A 12484-nucleotide genomic window follows, 5' to 3' on the forward strand; every position below is an offset into this window, starting at 1 on the left:
TTTTTTTTTTTTTTTTTTTTTTTTTTTTTTTAAGCAAGGTTTCTCTCTTACTGTTGGAATATTCCCTTTCAAGTATCATTTTTCTGAAGACTGATGCTATCCTCATTAGAGTGCTCAGGAGTGCACCTATTGGAAACAAACAAGTAGCGTTATTGTGAAGTGTGTTTGCATGTTGTGCTGTTGGTGGAAACTTCATGGCTTCTATAGGTTTCTACTCTCCAGAATTTTCTGTGTGAAAACTTTCTTGTCAGTGAATAGTAGAGAAGACACCCACAGAATATTAAAATTAATCTCCACTTCCCAATACAGTTTAAAAAGGTTAGGATTTGATCATGGTTTTCTTGCTAATGATATTGTTTCTTGGAAACCATAACATATTTCCTCTTTTCTACATCCTTTTCCATCTCTCGGAACTGATGTAGGAAAGAGAAAATGAATTGCCAAGACATCGGAATGAGGATTGCGTTAGTAAGGCTGGAAAAGAGACAGGAATATAACTATGAAAGGAAAAAAAAAAAAAAGAGAGAAGCAAAAAGTAAATGACTACTAACACTTAGTTTCATAATTCAAACAAATACTTGAATGGATATGCAGATTGTTTTTCAATTGATATGATCCTGTTAGTGTAGATAATAAGTTGAGTTGAATAATATAAAATCCTGTAAAATGTTCTGCATTTAAAACTCTTCTAAGTGGGAAACTGCCAGTTAAAGTTAGGATAGTCAAATTACAAAATGGAAAAAGTGAAACTTGATCTCTCTGAAAGAATTGGCAGTCATCAGCAAAAAAGAACTAAGTTATAAATGGTTACTGGAAATGGAGGGTCTGAGTAAGCTAAATCTGAAACAATTTATTACAAAGGTGTATATTTATAAGCGAATTGTGGACTTGATTCAGCTAGACCTGGGAGACATATATAGGTGTTTCTTCTCCTTACTTCTGCTTCTAAAATGTGGGACTATAATCCACCTTCAAATTAATTTTGTTTTGTATAATAATAATGGGTCAGAAAACTGTGCAATACTTGGTTACTTCCATCAGGCAGAATTCTAATGTGAGAGTGTGTGTATGTGTGTACAGGGGAGGGGATGTATCTGTGGAATAATTATGTATCTACCTACCTACCTACCTACCTACCTGTCATCATCTGTATTTTTATGTGTTCTGTGTATGCTGTTCTCCTTAACTAAAAGCATTGTTTATTGTCTTCATAAGACAATGAAGTTTACTCACCTCTAACTGCTCACCTATACTAATATTATTTATTTTCTATGAGAAATTTTATCCTCCAACATTTTGAGCTTTGGCAAGGGAAAATCCTAAAGCAGATGTTCAATTAATGAGTTTCAAGGCAGGTGTATACCTTAATAAGGAAAAGTGCATATGTGCCTGGAGAACTAACCTTTTTATGTATCAAGGCACCGTTTTCCAGACTGGAAAGTCCTTGGTGCGTGTGTGAACTTGTGTAAATCTATTCACAGGAATAGAATATACCTTTATATATACTATATATCCAAGTAAGCAAAAATACCACCCATGCTATTCTAAACCCAGGCATTCAATAATTTTTTGCTGCATTCAGCGAGTCATATAAATCTTTTTTTTTTTTTTTTTTTTTTTTTTTTTTTACTACTATGAAACAAAACATGCTACTCAGGACACACTTATGTTATACTTGCTCAAATGGATCTTAATAGCAACTTACGGTGCTGTTGCTAGAGGGCAACTGTAGTTAGCAGTTAAAAAAATCTGAAGGAACTTTTCAGCTCATAAAAGTTTTATGAGCTGAAAAATGCTATGGGGTGTGTTTAACAGTGTTTCAGGGGATACTGAAAACTTTACTCCTGTCTATTTCAGAAGTAATTTGCACACCTGCATTTTGAAAAATTATTGAAAGGCTCTCTTTGTGAACATGCATGAAGGCCAGAATTTGAAGGTGTAGGAAGAGTTTCTTTAACTCTAGACTTTCTTTTTTAAAGAGCACTCCTCTAAATCATCTAAAATGTCACAAGGTAGTGGAACAGAACTGCGAATGTTTTAAAACCGACAAATAGGTATTTTAAATCAAAGAATAATTTAGAAATGTATGGATATTAAATACCAATGTTATTATGCAAATGCTCATAGTTATAACCTTAAAATAGGCAGCTTATTACCTTTTTTAACAAGCAAATTCATATATGCTACTTACTATGTGTCAGGCCAGGTTGATGCTGTCTTGTTAGGTGTTCTTTTTCCTACTGGTTTTATAACTTATATCTTCCTAAATGTATGTGTGCAGATGCAAAGCAATATTAAATTAAATGATGGAAAGATTAAGATGTTGGTAAAATTATTAGTGTAATGCTATTAAAGACTACTTAGATTTTGAGAAATATACAAAAAGCTAAAGACTTATTGTCTAAATATGGTGTTATGGAGAGGATAAAGAACAAGGAACATTGGCTCTGAGGGCAGGAGACATCTGGGCAGATACCAATATTTACATCATTGATTGCAGAGTCATCACTTTTTTTTTTTTTTTTTTTAGATGGAGTCTTGCTCTGTCACCCAGGCTGGAGTACAGTGGGGTGATCTTGGCTCACTGCAATCTCTGCCTCCTGGGTTCAAGCGATTCTCCTGCCTCAGCCTCCCAAGTAGCTGGGATTACAGGTGACCACCACCATGCCTGGTGAATTTTTGTATTTTTAGTAGAGACAGGGTTTCACCATCTTGTCCTGGCTGGTCTTGAACTCCTGACCTCGTGATCCACCTGCCTCAGCCTCCCAAAGTGTTGGGATTACAGGCGTGAGCCACTGCACCCAGCCAAGTCATCACTTTTTAAAAGGTAATGTTTATTTAAGATAGTCTCATATAATTTTTTTAAATCACGTATTTCCTATTTTTATAGAATTTTATAGAAAGTTTTAATTATAGAAAAATTATTTTCTGATTTGTTATTATAAGATCCAGGTCCTTTCTTCAAACAAAATGTTATCGAGAGTCCCCGTATCTTGAACAGACAAAAGAGTAGCTGTGTTGGTTAATGTTTTAGGGGGACATCGGGAGCCTCACTTCCTTGGGACCTCCTCCTCATCTCCTGTGGTGGTTTCTAAAATAACATGTACCTCAGAACACAGCTAGAAAAAGAATGATATCTAGACAATTCAAAATAAAGCAAAACAGTGACTCATTCCTGAGAGAATTAAGTTATTAAAAGTAAAATGTTTCAAAATTGGTCTGATTATCTATATCTTTATCTCATTATAATGATACACATTTAACATTTACCTTTGAATAGCACTATGCACGGTGCTGAATAAAACACATTAAACAAATATTGTTTCAATCTTATTGATGCCTATATGTCATCAAGATAATATATAATGGTATGTCAGAGCCTCACATGTATGTGCAAAACTAAGTCATCATCAAATTCACACTTCGGGTTTAATACTTTCAGACCACTTTTTCTGTATATTATCATGTCTAAACCTCAAAGATAATTTGTGAGACAACTAGGGAAAGCAGATAGGCAAACGAAGGTACACTGAGTCTGACATTCTTGGCATTGGGTCTAGCAGCCCTGGCCCTCTTTGGAGCATTGTTGCTATAAAGTGATTCTCTCCCCTGATGAGCTCTGAGAAAACAACCACCCCCTGCCCAATCGCTTAGGTACTGCCCTGTCTATCAATTCCTGAAAGAGCAAACTCTGGGAAGACTGGTTTCTCATTGGCATTCTAGTGGTTTGTTAAGAGTATATAATATAGATTTGGTTGCTGCTAATATGGGGCACTATGCATGCTATTCAGATACCTGACATAGCAAGGAAAGCGCGTGCTGAAATTGGTAGTATGTTATTCTGCAGTTCTGGGCAGCTTCTTTCCTGTAGAATTTTGGAGCACATCTCTGAAAGTGGATCGGTCTGGTGCCTGCACACTTCCATGGTTCCTTTTCCTGAGCTCCAACTGTGGCTTTCTGCCAGAGAAGCACATTTTTCTGCAGAGAATTAGGATGGCTTCCCCCATCTCTCACGGACTGTCCCTTGTCTAGAAAAGAATCGAGTTCCTCTTCTATTAGTCAAATAAAAGGGAAGAGAATGTTTGTCTTCCTTTCCTTTCTGTAGTGTTAAGAAAATAAAATGACCGTAATGATTCTAAATTATCAGTGAGCTTAACACTGTACTATAGACCAAAGAGTACCTTTTAAAAAAGTCCTTTGAGGTGAAATATTTTGTATATATAACAAATAGATGCACATATAAACACACACATATAGAATCTCAATATTTTAACACTTCTTTGAGTAGTTTTACTAACCCACTAACCTTGAGAAAAAAGTTAAGAAATTGAAAGCATTTTCTTCAAAGGTTAAGGTTTAACAATAAAAGGTGTTACTTTGATAACCAAAAGGAACTTTATCTTCTTCCTAAAATGAAACAATGCCTATTCTGAAAGTGGCACTTACAGTTACAATTTGCCATTATCAAAGCTACCACTGAGGTAGGGACATTATCTAAAACAAATACCACTTAGCATTTATTGGCAGTTACCTTGAGAGAGACCCATGCACCATCTTCTAGCAGAGCACAGTCAATCAAATCACCTTCAGGTAAAGCTATAGCATGTCTAGTCCTTCGACAGATATTAAAGGTGGTCATAAAAGAAACATAAACCATAGACTGTGCTCCTAAGGCCTTTAAGTGCATATTGGCCAGTTAACAGTAACAGTCAAATACCATTGTCATACTAAAACATATAGTTACACAGTAGGTAGTATGGTATGACCGATTGTGAATGATAGGTGAGGTCAGAAAAGGAAGGAATCAATAATGGCAGGAAGTTACAGAATATTTCATGAGAAGGAGGAGACTTATGCCAGTCTCTGTTGGAGGGATAGATTACAATCCAATTATGAGAGGCCAGTTATTAGCCAATTGCTTCCCAACTTAGGCTCACCAGTGGGGTTAAGGAGCCCCAAGTATAAACAGTTGTTTTTCTAAATAGAGCTTCTAAACAGCTTCTGAAGGAGGCCGTGTCATCCCAGCACTATTTGACATGGCCTGCTTCCAAAGCTGAGTACCTTCATAGGCTTCATGCAGAAACTAGTACAGTTTCTGGAAACCAGAGTTATTCTCCCAGCTTCTTGAGGAAGGAGTGTTCTCACACTTTTCTGAGCTTCAGTGATTCATACATTTTGATACGACAGCATGTTCTGTGGGTTAAGTACATTTACCTTTTCAGAATATATTCCCATGAAGTATCATGGTTCAGAACTACACACTTACAAAGTTAAATGGCATAAAACTACTTTGTAAAAAGTGCTTACACTCTCTAAAAGGTGATTTAAAGGTTTATAACATCTCAATTCAAGTGAATACTGAATCAGTAGGATTATAGAGCAGGTGCTCTAAGTTAGGGAATCTGGAGTCAGTCTCTCCTTTGCTTACGTGCAATGTGGACCCAGGGATTTCTCAGTTTTTCTGTCAGAATTTTTAACATGGTAAAATGGCTATTACTATATGGAATGATATTTTCCTAAACTTTGACATATACTCTTTCTCCAAATCACAGGGTTTATGAAACAAAGATACACACACACACACACACACACACACACACACACACACAGATAATATACAGATACATTTTTTCTAATTTATTTAACAGTCAAATAATGACAATATACTAACTACAGTAGAACTGGATTTTTTTGAAGTAGATTCTAGTTAATATTCTGAACCAACATGGAGATGTAGTTAGTTTGTTTTGTAGGATACATGGAAGAGGCAGTTAATGTGGTAGTAAGAGCCTTTGGAAAGAGACCTGGGTTCACTGTCAACATTGGTACAGGAGCCACTCTGTATCCACAATTCTGCATCCTCTGATTTAACCAAACATGGATAAAGAATATTTGAAAAAAAAAAAAAAAAAGCCACCACAATAACAAAGAACAATACAACAGTAAAAAATAACACAAATCAAACCCCAACACACTATAATAACTATACAGCATTTACATTGTATTAGGTATTATAAGTAATTTAGAGACAATTTAAAGTATATGTATATGAATGTATGTGTAGGATTCCTGCAAACACCGTGTCATTCTATAGAAAGGACTTGAATACCATGGATTTTGGTATCCTTGGGGGTCCTAGAACCAATCCCCCTTGGCTATTGAAAGATAACTCTATTTACAGTCTGTTTGGTCTTGTATAAATTACTTAACCTGCACAGGCCTCAGTGGTTACATAATTAAAAATTTATAATAATACTACAACCTCACCACATTGCTTAAAGAAGGGGATCTCAGAGTGATCGCCACATGCAAGTCGCTGTGACAGGTATTTCACACATTTAATACTCCTTCAGTGACTAGAAAGCCCCAAGCACAATGCCTGATACATAGTAATGACTTAGTACAAATTAATCCCCTATGGGCTTTAAAAATTATTTCATTTCCAACTTCTAAGTACAGGAAAATATAGGCTGTTTTGTACTAAATAGGTAAAAGCCAAATGATCTTAAAATTCAAGATCATTTATGCCACAAGGAGCCAAGTATAATTGTACTTTAGTGTCTGCTTGACTGAAATAACTTCTTAAAATTTGAACCCGACATAGGTTGTGTTTTTTTGGGTGGTGCCATTTTGGGTGCAAATCAGAAGCAGCTGCAGCCCTTATTTAAAATTTAAATGTAGTATTGGCTCTATAGGACCTAAGAGTAGAATTTATTAGCTTTTTGCTTTTTCTCAGGTGTGAAAGTTGGGCTTATGATTTTGATAACTACCAATTTAATTTTTTTCTCATAAAAATCATTTTACAAATTCTCGATACATTTCCCCAGGTATTGGGCCTAGCTTCTTGCATATTTATAGAATGGATGGACATTCCCTGCTGTCTTTTGTTGTTGTCAAGGAAACCCCAGTTCTCTACACAGGGATTACATTCTTCTTTCTTAATAGCTCTTAGATCGTTCATTTGTGCAATGAATAAAAAATGTATTCACAGGTCCAGACAGTGTTCGGAACTTTTTTGGTGGGTGAGGGGCGTAGCTAAGGGGAGAGACGTGCCTGGTGAGAGGAGCAATAGGAATAAAAGAAAAGGAAAAAGAAATGCTTGCTGAGGTTCCATTTTAATGAGGTAAAGCTGAAAATTTATGCTTTAAAAAAGACATTGCCTGTTTTGTCAGTTTAGAAACTGTATAACATTACTTTTCATCGAGGCCAGTGTTTCATGTACAAAAATGTTAGTTATTAAGTGGCTTCGTTAACAGAATGGTTCCAAGAATGGGGCCTAGGTTGGTGGGAGTGGGATGGACGAGGGAGTAGTGATATGTTTTAGTAGAAACTATTTTCTCATTTCTGTTGAAGTATTTTGAATTTTTTACAACCTAATTGAGGTGATATAAAATATGAATATTCCTTCATCCTGGGGCATCATGTGGACATCTGAGAAATCATTGATTACATTAAAAATGGTATTCCTTAGAGAGAGAGTGCCAGTATTTAGACCTTTTGAGTATGAATCAGGAGGGAAACACACATCCATTGACAAGAAGATGGATATAATTATTTTTTAAGAGTGATTTGATCCTTTGGAGGAAAATAAATTCTGGTGGACCTTCTAAGTAACTGCTAGAATGATTGGGTAATGTATCCAGCTTTTGATTCTCCATAAATAATGTAAGTCTTAACAAGGAGATTTTAAACTAGAAAAAAGGAATCTCTGGAGTGAGAGGAAAAGTTTGATTGTATTTCAGTATCTATGTCTGTGAAAAGTTGATACACGGCATCACTGTGTTATACCCAAACTTGCTTATACACATGTATAACCAGTACACAGTAAGTACCATGACTGGCTTTTAGTGATTTTATCTTTTTACCTTGTAGTACAGTCTCCCTGGTGTCTCACAAGGGTAGTTTACTAACTTTGGCCATGTGCTTCATGTGGTAGGTTTCTGGAGGTTTTGTTTTTTCTAAGATGGGAAAGGGAAAAGGTAATGTATTTTTCTGGAGAGTATATTGGAATATAGTATAATCATCATTTTCACTATGCTGCACTTCGGGATGGTTGTCTATTGTATTTTTTAAATAAGAAAACAAAATCTTTTTGTTACACATTAAAATAAAATTCATTTTAATAAAGAAATGTGATCCTAATATATCTCTGCTGAGTAGATTGGTATACATTTACATTTAATTAAAAACTCTTAAACTTAAATTGTAAAATTCCCCAAAGAGAATGTGAACTTTAACCAGCTGCCTATGCATCTTAGCAACTATGTTTTGTGTCTGGTAACAGTATGACTGGAAGACTTGTGCTCTGTCTACAAAACTTTCTTATGAAGTACTTAAAAATACTTGGTGAATAATTTGAGGTCAGCTAGCAATAAAGCTTTGTGTGAAATGTCATTAAAAAAGCCTATTAACCATGGTACTGGTATATTCAAGTCAAGCTGTTAAAATACATTCATATAAACATAGAAAAGATTATGCATACACTCTGTAGAGTTCTGTGGTTTGACTCTTGAAATCCAAATAAAAGTTATATTGCTTTTTGAGTAAAATTCTAGAATAGAGCAGTCTTTTATAAGACTAAGAGCTTCATCTAAGAGCTTGGAATGTCAATTACACCACTGGGTTGCTCTGTTCCTGCAAAATAGAGCAGATCACCATTTCGGAATGAGAAACCTTCTCTCACAATAGCACAGGTGTACCCTCCACCCCCTTACTATACACCACAAAGAAACGTTTCTGGTTTATAATAATCTCTGTTGAGATTCTTGAATAACGTGTGTGGTGGGTGGAGGTGGTGACAGGAAATGGGGATGAAGAGGTAATTTCAGAGGAAGAATAAACTAAGGGGGCAAGTAGGATTTGGTAAGATGCAAGGGGTTAGTGACAGACATTTGGGTGACAGGGCAGGGAAAAATTTATCTGCATATATTAATAGTAGATAGGTTCTATACCCCACCTCTCTCTGCTATGAGATGTTAAAAGTATGGGAAGAAATAAACTATACTGACAGAATAAAATTTAGATTGTATGTATAAGAAATGTCAGCAGAAAATTTTAACTTTAAAGCCCTAGGTAATTAACATTTCTCTCTCCTTCAAACTGATATTAAGAAATCCAGCCAGGTGCAGTGGTACACACCTGTAATCCCAGCACTTTGGGAGGCTGAGGCAGGAGGATTGCTCAAACACAAGAGTTTGAGGCTGCCTGTAATGGTACTCCTGCACTCCAGCCTGGGCGACAGATCAACACCGTGTCTAAAAGAAAAATTCAGTAAAACCATTTGCAAGTTGTCACGACTTATTTAAAGAATAATAATAGTTGCTTAATTGTGAGACTATTACTTTCAGAAAAAGGAAAAAAAATAATTTCAACTCCCATTTTGCATATTTTTTGAAATTAAAGAATTCCCATTTAGTAGACAATTTTTTTTCTAGGGATCTAATATACGACATTAAGACTGTAGTTAATAAAATTGTATTGTATGAGGGATTTTGTTAAATAAGTAAATTTCAGTTGCTCTTCTCACAAAAAGATGGTATATATGTTAATCTGCTTCCTTTTACCATCTGTATATATCCCATAACATCATATTGTAAACCTCAAATACACAATAGTTTATTTTAGAAAAAGAAAATTTCTATCATACTTATTAAATGAGCATATTATTTTATTTATATGTAGATTTTCTTCTCAATTACTTAATTTATTTTGATGTGCTGCCAGCTTCCTGATGAGAAACGTAAGATGAAACTGCATAATACATTTCTGTTTTCTACCATTTCAAAGGCAAATCAGACCAAATAGTTGCGAGGTGGGTGGAGAAAGGAATCCTAATCTAAATTCAATGGTTGGTACATTTGCAATAAGTACATTCAGAAAGTTTCCCATTAAAATAGGGGAAAAGAGTGTAGTAAGGCCAGTTCTCTAACTTACTGGCGGGAACGTTTGTTTCAGAGAGAGAGAGAGAGGAAGGGGGCAAGGAGAGACTTGGAAAGTACACTTGGGTCTCTCTGAAGTTGACAAGAGAGTGTTTGCCCTAGGGTCTCATATATAACAGGCACTTAGTAGATTTTGAGAAATCAATTAGCACCTGAAGAGATATACATTCAGGTCATGCATGGTTGTGGTTGTAGTGAATTTCATTTTGTATGCAAAAACCAATATGAAGCAATGCTGTGTTTGTGCAATGTATGCAAAGATTCTGTCTCTGATATGCTTGTACTGCTGTGATTGAAACATTATCATATTTATTTAGGTTGGAAAATGGAATTTACTACATCAGACAGTTGGGTTTTTGGTGCGAAATTCTGGTATGATAGTCTAAAATGGCAAGGAAGTCCTTACAGATCTATGAGCAATTGGAAGTGTTAGAGTTCTTGCTCTGAGTAGAATATGAACTAAAAGAATACTATACTTTGTTAATTGGAGCTAAAATCAGAAACTGTAAAGTGAATGCCATAGTCTTTAGTAGAATTAAGTGTTCTTAATATGAGTTGATAGTTAGCTAAATTATTGTATAGTTCTGATTTACAATTAGAGTTCTTCTTTATTTTCTTTCCTGGAAAAACAAAACAAACAAACAAATAAAACATTTCAGTGAGCATTATGACCATCCATCAGTTTCTTACCATACTGACATGTGACATGTTGGCATACTTTTGTGTCTTCTCTCTCTGCTTTCCTCCACCCCACTTTTTTTTAGAGCCACGAACATACTTGACAGAACTTCCATCTGTAATTACTCAATAAGAAGATCATGAGATATGTTTGTATCAGTCTTATTTTTTTAAAGTAAAGAATTTACTTAGAAACTCAAGTAAATCTATAATAGGAATGAGGGTTTTTACTCTATTCTTGGCCTAGGAGTTTGTAAATATACAATATTGATCAGATATTTCCTTATTTATCCTTGTGTTTGGCTGGAGAAACCTGGCTGAATGGCTCGTTTTAACTTCATTATTTACAAAAGGGTATAAAATATGATAGAGGTTCTTTATATGCTTGACACTGACCTGTATTTCTTACTTAAAATCTTTTTTCTGTATTTAAATGAAAGTTTTGGTGTCACCAAACAGGGTAAGTAAGAATTTAGTGTAGCTGTGTCTAATATTTCTTAATCATGAATTCTAGTTTTATTTAAGTCTAATGAAGCAAAATAAAAGGGTTGCTTGTATGTGAAATGATAGTATGAGCAGTTTAAGATATGCACATTTTTAAACTCCAGTTAAATCCCATGAAATCGTACTGAATAGTTTAACTGAGTCTGGCTTAATTCAACTATATTCAAATAGTTTTAGCAATGAGAGACTCCTGGCTTAGATAAAAATTATTGATGTGAATATTTCAAGAGATTCTTTAGTACAGAAGGCATTTTAAATGCTGCCTCTCATATAGTTTAAACATTTTCTTCACATTCTTTTTTCATAGCATAAAGTTTACCTTCAATGCAAACTGTATTAAGAGGATGTTATCATCTCAATATTTTATGGTGTCCTATTTTAAAACATATACACCATGGATACTATATATAAGATCAGAGTAACAACTTTAGTGACCTAATATTGAAGAAACCTAGTCTTTTAATTATATATATTTTAAATGACAAGGCATTTAATCATTTCCCTGCGCTTGGCAATTGCTAATAATTGCAACATCTGTGTCAGAAGTAATCTGTATTCATTTTATGTTTTCATAATATACTAGAGTTATATATTTATCTCACTTCTCTTTGTGGCAGAAATATTTTCTCATTCATTTGAATATCCATGTGCTGTAGCTTGTGTAGTTAAAAAGCTGAATGTATAGAATGGAATGGAATAGAGAGATAAGAAATGAACTGTAGTGTGTAAAAGTTCAATAGGAAGGGTGTTTAGTTAGGGTAGGAATAACCCAGTCCTACACAGAAGTATTTTAGTGAAATAATTTAGTGAAGATGTGGTGGGATACAAAAGAGAGTTTTCTTTCTTGTTTCTATTAGAATAAAAGGGATAAATGTATATGTCTTCCGATTACATAAAAGTCTTATTGTCTGGGTTTTTTAATTTAAAAAAAAAATTCAAGGAACTTCTGTGGGATTTGTCTTAGTAGTTCCTACACTTCTATATTTGTCTTGATTCATAAAATAGATTAGCATATAAGCAACACTGATTCCTCTTCAGTAGGGTTTTTTCTTCTCATTGATGGAACAGCAAATGCTAGATATTGTTGCTTCTATACATAGAAGGAAATAGCTTTTTGCAACAGGAGCAATTCAGGAGAAAACAGTTGTTTTCTCCCCTTTAGATGATAGGGTGGGAAGCAGGGTTGGCTCCGTCATAATGGATTCTCCTCAACACTTCTCAGGTTCAGCCTATGCATGTGTGTTATGGATTGGGGATAGTTTGAAAATGAATTCTGCAGTATTATTCCTGTGGGCAAGGTGGTGATTAGTGTGGAATTCTTTGTCTTCTTTATGGATCAGTACATCCACAGGCACATTTTCATA

At 34.8% G+C, this 12484-nt stretch overlaps 1 protein-coding gene and 1 long non-coding RNA gene across 4 annotated transcripts in view; one reads left to right on the forward strand and one right to left on the reverse strand.

Annotated features, from left to right (window-relative positions):
* VCAN (versican) overlaps positions 1-12484 on the forward strand; it is a 114000-nt gene that overhangs the window by 53920 nt on the left and 47596 nt on the right. The window lies entirely within an intron of this gene.
* LOC108543111 (uncharacterized) overlaps positions 7894-12484 on the reverse strand; it is a 31222-nt gene continuing 26631 nt past the window's right edge. Inside the window, exons 2-3 of the long non-coding RNA XR_001889468.1 lie at positions 10657-10732; positions 7894-7958 (exon numbers count right to left, since the gene is read on the reverse strand). This is a non-coding gene — a long non-coding RNA (uncharacterized LOC108543111). The remainder of the gene's footprint in view (positions 7959-10656; positions 10733-12484) is intronic.

This window comes from Rhinopithecus bieti, unplaced genomic scaffold (genome assembly GCF_001698545.2).
Source record: "Rhinopithecus bieti isolate Rb0 unplaced genomic scaffold, ASM169854v2 scaffold_23411, whole genome shotgun sequence".
Lineage (NCBI taxonomy): Eukaryota > Metazoa > Chordata > Mammalia > Primates > Cercopithecidae > Rhinopithecus > Rhinopithecus bieti.